This window comes from Populus trichocarpa, chromosome 3, assembly GCF_000002775.5.
Source record: "Populus trichocarpa isolate Nisqually-1 chromosome 3, P.trichocarpa_v4.1, whole genome shotgun sequence".
In the NCBI taxonomy this organism is placed as follows: Eukaryota; Viridiplantae; Streptophyta; class Magnoliopsida; order Malpighiales; family Salicaceae; genus Populus; species Populus trichocarpa.
Window position 1 is genome coordinate 13,348,367 of NC_037287.2, and position 8,058 is coordinate 13,356,424.

The following is an 8,058-nucleotide window of genomic DNA, read 5'->3' on the forward strand; positions in this document are numbered from 1 at the left end:
AAAATAAAAGTTTGAGGATAAAAATAAAAAAATAAAAATTTTACATAATAAGTTCACAATAAAATATGAGAAGATGAACAATGCACTTACTCACAGTGTTTATTAGAGTCTTTGTAATAATAAAAAATAATAATTCTTAATATCATTTTAGTATTAATAAAATTACTATCTTTCTTTAAAAAAAACCTCTCCTTGAATATGAATAATACAATGCATTATGTTTGTGAAATTTAAATAATTTTAAAAATAAAAAATATTATTTTAATATATTTTTAAATAAAAAATATTTTAAAAATAACTAATAATTTCAAACCAGTAACAATATTTAAATGTTGAAATCCAAATCAACCAATTTTATACATGAAGCCTGATACAATATTTGACCGTTGAAAGTTCAAAGGAAACACCCGTCCTTTTCCTTCACCCCACTTCCCCTTCAAATACCACAAAAACTTGGGAAACCCTGTCCCCGCGAACAAAACATCAAACAACACAAAACAGCTCTGCTCATCTCTCACTTTTCACCATGCAAAAGAGTGCTTCAGCTTCTTCTTTAGGCCCAGGGGGTCTGGACCTATCTGATATGTTCTTCAAACCAATCCAAAACACATCCCCACCATCACCCACCAAACGCCAGACTAAAATTTCTGTTATTGGTGCTGGCAATGTAGGCATGGCAATAGCCCAAACAATCTTAACCCAAGACTTGCTGACGAGATTGCCCTTGTTGATGCCCAACCTGAAAAGCTCCGTGGAGAAATGCTTGATCTCCAACACGCTGCAGCTTTTTTACCCCGCACCAAAATTATTGCGTCCACTGATTACCTCGTCACTGTTGGATCTGATCTTTGTATTGTTACTGCTGGGGCTCGACAGATTGCGGGGGAGTCTAGGTTGAATTTGTTGCAGAGGAATGTTGCTTTGTTTCGGGGAATTATACCTCCGCTTGCTAAGTATTCTCCCGGCACGATCTTGATGATTGTGTCGAATCCTGTTGATGTGTTGACTTATGTGGCGTGGAAGTTGTCGGGGTTTCCTTCGAATCGAGTTGTTGGATCTGGTACGAATCTGGATAGTTCCAGGTTTCGGTTCTTGATTGCTGATCACCTTGATGTCAATGCCCAGGATGTGCAGGTGAGTTCACTGATCTTGCTTATAATTTTTTTTTCCATGCAAGATTATAATGCAGGTAGAAGCTGAAGACAATAAAAAAAATATATGAGAATTTTAATGAGAAAAGTATTGTTAATATGAACTGCATGAAAGCTCGTAGATTTTATTTTCTTTTAGAATAATAATAATAAAATTTATTTTTTAAAAGGTTTACATAGCCTTAAATAGGCTAGAAATCATATCTCAACTAGGAAATAAAAATAAAAATCCAAGATTACAAAGAAAGCAAGCATAAAATCTGAAAATATCGATCATGAAATAAAAAAATAACAAGAAAATTCATAAAAAATATAAAAATCAGGGTTTGAAATGAGATTTTAAAAATCTAAAAATCTGATGGTCGAAGTAATGATTTCATAGCTATTTTTAAAAAAATAATTTCTGAAAACTCTTATAAAAATTTAAGAGTGATTTTAATTTTTTGAACTTTTATAAAAATTTAATTTATTTAAAATAAATTTTTATTTAGCTATATATAGCAAACTTAGAATCACTTATTATTATTACAAGCCCAATTACGTTACATACTTTACCCCACTGCAGTTTCTTTTAGCATGTTAAAATTTGTTTTGTGCGACTTTCATATTTAGGATTAAAGCTTTGGTGCGCGAAAGTTGGCAGATAATTCATTGAATTCTGCAAAAAAATAAAAAAATATATAGAATTTTAGTTATGATTTTGCATTTTGATTAAAAAATAATTCTCATGAGCGATCATGTGGTCAATATTGAGAAGTGAAATCTTCTGCAATTTTTGTGGGAAAAATTGTTTCTGAATCTTTTACCTTTTCTTTGGTAGGCCTCCATTATTGGCGAGCACGGGGATAGTTCTGTGGCATTATGGTCCAGCATAAGTGTTGGGGGAGTGCCCGTATTGAGCTTCTTAGAGAAGCAGCAAATTCCATATGAGAAGGAGACACTAGAGGGGATTCACAAAGCAGTTGTAGACAGTGCGTATGAAGTGATTAGTCTCAAGGGTTACACATCTTGGGCGATCGGGTACTCAGCTGCTAACTTGGCTCGGTCCATACTCAGAGACCAGAGGAAAATCCACCCCGTTTCAGTTCTTGCAAAGGGGTTTTATGGCATTGATGATGGCGATGTGTTCTTGAGCTTACCTGCACAGTTAGGTAGGGGAGGGGTTTTAGGGGTGACCAATGTGCATTTGACGGATGAGGAGGCACAAAGGCTTAGGAAGTCTGCTCAGACCATCTTGAAGGTGCAAAGCCAGTTGGGACTTTGAGGATCAGTGAACATTTGTTTCCATGGTTGCTCTTTGCCGGGAGTTTCTTGGATTAATCTTGTTATCATTATATAAATCTTAACTTCTATATCACCAGTTTCCGCCTAATGGTTAGCTTTATAGAAGATCAGGCTGTGAGGACAATAATTATATCTACCCAGTTTAATGTATCTTTCAGGAAAAGCCATACCTGAAATCGTCTAGAATAACAAAACGGGTACTCCGTGAACGATAAAATAGTAATTTTATCTTTTCCGACCATTAAGGTTTATTGAATCAAGTTATGATCATCAAGTCAAAGATTACGCAGCTACTGGAAGTGAACCTAAAATTTTCGTTTCTGTTATACATATAGTAGCATGATTTTGAATTTTATATAGCATTTTTAGAGTCTAAAAATACGGTTCAAATCATGTTCTTCTAAAATTTGAATTTTTTTATTTAAAATTAATTTTTTTATGTTTTCAAAACATTTTAATATGTTAATATAAAAAATAATTTTTAAATAATTAAAAAAATGATTTTTATATATTTCTAAGTAAAAACATTCAGAAAACCAAGATCTTTCTATTGCTTGAAAAACTACACAATCTATAATAGACTATTTCATGCATGTGAAGAAGCTTTATGCTGACCTCGCTATGGCAGGTCAAGCCCTAAAGCATGACGAGATTATCACATATCTTCTTGCATATCTAGAACCCGAGTATGATTCTTTTGTTACCATGATTTATGTTAAAGAAAATATATCTTAGAAGAGGTGTAACATCATCAACAAGCTCTCTTATTTGCTATTCTTTTGGCTCATGCTACTACGTACCAAACAACAACCTTCTTCTGGATACCGTGGCCGCGACAACAACTCCAACTTTCAAGGCAGGGTCCTGGCCAATTTTAATCTCGTGGTAGAGGTAATTTTCAAAATAATTTATGTTTAAATAACAACTACAATAATCTTTGATGTTACGTTATGTGATAAACCTGATCACACTACACACTGGTGCTTTAAAAGATTTGATAGTCAATTTCTTCCACAACCTCCTTGACCTAATCATCAAGCTAACATTGTCTTTAAATATGTTTGGCAGTGTGGTTGTGGTTGTTTTTCAAATAATTTTTCGTATTGAAATACATGCCAATGATGTTTTTTCATTTTTTAAAAATTATTTTTGACATCATCACATCAAAACGATCCAAAACATACAAAATATATTAAATTTTAATAAAAAATAATTTAAACTTTTTTAAAATTACAGTTTGCATAACGTTTCTAAACGATTTCGAGCAAGAACAACATGTCAACACTGCTGCCCACCGTTTGGTAAACAACTTTAATACTCGTGCTGAAAAGTATGTTGAAAACCAAGTAGGAAATGACATAGGTTTGCACATAACTCACCTGGGCAAAACATCTTTATCCGGACATCAATCTTTTATCATCGATCAAATATCAGGACAAACTCGTACGTTTGCATTTCTCTATTGGCAAACAGGGGCGGAGCGAGGAATTATTTTTAAAGGGGCCAAACTAGGAAAATCTTTATAAGGAGCAATAAAATTTCATTAGTATTTAGCTCTAAAATTTAAATTTTGATGGATTTATGAGGGGAATATTATTTACTTTTTTTTTTTTTTGCAGGGGCCAAGGCCAGAGACCCCACTAGCCCTGCCTCCACCACTATTTTTGGAGTTCCTGCAGCACAGTAAGAAAGGGCAAAAAAAAGGAGACAATGAGGACAGTGAAGGACATCTCGCTCATGAGTTTTTCAAAGCCTACCTTGTAATATTGGGCTTCCTCTGTGACTGTTTCTTTACAGATAGTACGGCACTGTTTTTTTTGAAAAGTTACTTCCTATTAATTACTTTTTTAATTTTAATTTATTTATTTACTATTAAAAAAATTATTTTATAAAAATACTTTCTAATTAAAAAAATTTAATTTGATTTTGAAGAACCTTATATTTTGAGCAAAAAACAATTTATAAAGAGTTGTGGAAAAAATAAAAAATAACTTATTATTTATTAAATATATTAAATTTAATTCTTGATATTTAATTTATATATATTTTGTTTTGAATGTTTTTTTTTAATTTTATCTTTTAGAATTTAATTTAATTTGATTTTATATCAACTTTGATCTTCATTCTTTTCATTGTTATTTATTTATTTATTTTTTTAATTAATTTTTTTATTTATCAGATTTGGTCCTTATTTTTTTATTGATATTTATTTTATTTTAAATAATTTATAAAATTGAATTTTGTTTTTCAATTTCATCATCTTTCAATTTTTTTATTTGTTAGACTTGATCTCTATTATTTTGAATACTATTTTTTTCATTTAAAATAATTTATGAAATTAAATTGTTTTAATCTCATCATTCTTCAACCTTTTTATTTTTCAGATCTAGTCTTTATTCTTTCAATAAACTTAAAAAACATCAAGATATTAATAAGTTATTTTCTAACTTATTTTTTATAATATAATCAAACATTAAAAATTATTTTTCAAATTATATTTCACGAGACTATAAAACATTAAAAAAAAAAATTCATGAAAATAACTTTTAAAAAAATTACTTCTTCGTAAACAAAAAAGGATTAAAGACTATCACAGCGAAGGAAGTTGCTCCAGGTGATCAAAGCACGTGTTTCCTGTCAATTGGTTCACATTTACTCAACCTTATTCTGCAATTAAAGGATATATTCCAAGTTCCAACAATCATCCCATTCTCAATTGTGTATTCCAACAAAAATAATTTCTTATTGTGCTCACCATCTATCAAACATTAATTACACATTAACCTCCACTATTAAAATTTATGCCAAAAAGTGTAATTTTTATATGATTTTCAAGAAAATGTTTTTGAATAGATGATTAATTGGGTAACGTATAACATATGATTAAGCCTCTAATAAACTACAAAGTCTTCCAAAAACCAAATTTGGATTATACACAGTAACTGTACAGTGTATAACAGCCCACCCATGATATATAGGGGTGGGTGTAGGAGCCGGAGGCCCGGAGGGGATGTATTTTTCGAAACAGTGCAATGACATTGAGATCCGTTCCTCTCAAACGTCAACTTGCTCGTGAAACGTCTTCTTGCTCATGAAACGTCTTCTTCAGAGAAGATATGCAGACAATGTAAGTGGAGAAACACAAGTAACATCAAGATTCACAAGTGATAAGTGAACCGCGTTTATATAAATCTTATTCAGGAAAAAAGCATGCCCATCAGAGAGAGAGAATGAAATTATAACTTGAAAATCTTTCCATTTATGATTTTAAAGTTCAACTTGCATTGATTTGGACATCATTCTTTTTTGCCCAAATAAGCATGCAAGGCAATGATTTCGTCAATGATCCTCTTCTAACTGATGCGATATATGTGTATGTATTCGGTATGCATGGAGGTGGGTTTTTTGTGTGTGTGAAAATATACATGGAGATGTTAAGAGACAGAGTTTTGCAAGTGCAAATCTTTTCTAGAAATAGTTGAGTGGGATAAAAGATGCTAACTTTATCTAATTATCTTGATATGCAAAATTTAGACATGACTGGATATATAAGAATTATTTTATGCCTAATTAAGATTCATACTTTATATTAACAAAAAAAAAACCTAAATTTAATAGCAATTTCTTAAGTTTCCTACAACTAATTTGTTTTTAAAGGTTTAACTTGGTTACTAATTTGTTTTTTCTCATGTTGTTAATCACAGTTCAAGTCTTAAAAGAAGTTGGAAGAAAAATTAATTATTTATTTTTATTTGTTTTTTTTGGAAGAGATCAATGCATTGAAGGGATTAACTAGAAGGTAGTCAAAAGTAAAACATAAAAATAAAAATAAAAATAAAAAACAGAATAATACAAGAACAGAAAGCAAACAATAAAAAATAAAAAACTAACAAATACAAATTAAAAAAAATATATTAGGATTGAACAAGCTGATACGCCACATTTAAAATCTTGATCTAGTATTTGATTTAGTGTTGTTGTACCAATATATGATACCTTCATATTTTTTAAGATCCAACTGGAAAAAATCTTAATCATAATATGAGAATGCCCTTCTAGCTAAGAACCCCTCCTCTCCATGGGAGTGGGGGCAGTGGTATTCTCTCTGTAGGTTTGAACTTGGTTCTTTCATCTTCCAAATTAAATTATGCTCTTTATCAATTTTTTTACCGTTTTTAGTTTTATTCCTTGAGTTAATTTTTGGATTCAGAGTCTAAGTTCATATCATAATCCAATAAAAGTTTTAATTAACTAGCTTAATAAAGTTTTTAAATATAAATCAATTTTTATCAAAGATTTTTGGGATTTCAACTAATATCTAACAACTTCAACTTACCTCAACTCAATTATGGAGGTAAAAAGTAAAAACAAAATCAACATTTCTGTTCTTTATCTCGAGAAAGATTGATAATGCATAGAGATTAAATGATAGGATGTAATCTTGAAATGCAAAGAAGATGGCTAATATTCCTGTGATATATATCAGGCTTCATTACAAAATAATTTACAATAAAAAAAAGGATCAAGGGCACCGAATAATCTTAACAATGCGCAAACTTGCAAATTTGAAGGGATTTCACTCTCTTTTACCGCTTCAATAGTTTCTTAATCAGTACCACTTCAATCTAGATAGTTTTAAAACTTGACATTAGAGCCTTTGTTATTAATATTGTTAGTTTGATCATAAATATATTCTCTTTTAATGGAAAAAAACAAAAATATACAGGGAATAGTTCACATGTTTACATCGTGAAATGAACTGCAAAATAATGTACGACCAGCGCAGCTAACCCAAAGCTCTACCCAGCAAGCTTTCAGACTATACCGTCACGTAATGACAGAAATAATAGATGATCGATGGACCAAAAGCAAGATCCTAGCTATGCCTGGCTGTGAACCCAATATAATTCATCCCTATATTTCCCTTCAAATATCAAATGACAGAATATAATAAAAGAAAGAGATGATAACCCATAAGAGCAAGAGATATACACTGCGACGTGCGAAGAAGAAAAGCAAGTGGCTAAAAAAACAGGGGAAAATGGACAGAAAATATGAAATTGAAGGAAACGAACAAAGGAAGAGCCATATGGAAATCTGTCAGACCACTGACTAGGGCTCTGAAATTAACTAAACAAGTTCACGGATTGAACTGAACCACAGTCACGGATGGGGCATTGAAGTTTGCAAAGGACCAACAACGTTCCAAATTCTCCTATTTCGTTTCACAAAACAAAGTCTCTTGGATTTCTCGCTGTTAGATTTTTTTTAAAATAAATTAGCACAACCCAAAAAACATTTTAAAAAATAGCATAAGTTTATTGATTGCGCTGCTGTTAGAAACAACACAGTTTAAATAAGTTGAGTTGTTACCGGCAATTTAATGGATTGTGTTATTCTCATTATCATAACTATGAAGTTCTATTTTTTCAAATATTTTTTTTATGTTAGTCTGTGAAAACTCTTTTTTTTTTGGACATTGATATTTTCAAAAAACAAATCTCCATAATATTATATATTTTTGTACACAAATTGATGTTATATGCCTAGTTTTCGCTTTCATATCATAAATGACCAGTCACGGGTTGGTCATAGATTCATCTATATAAACTTGGGATCACAC

At 30.9% G+C, this 8,058-nt stretch overlaps 1 pseudogene; it reads left to right on the forward strand.

Moving 5' to 3' along the window:
- The first annotated feature begins 404 nt into the window (after positions 1-404).
- On the forward strand, positions 405-2,724 carry LOC127905116 (L-lactate dehydrogenase B-like; annotated as a pseudogene).
- Positions 2,725-8,058: the final 5,334 nt, after the last annotated feature.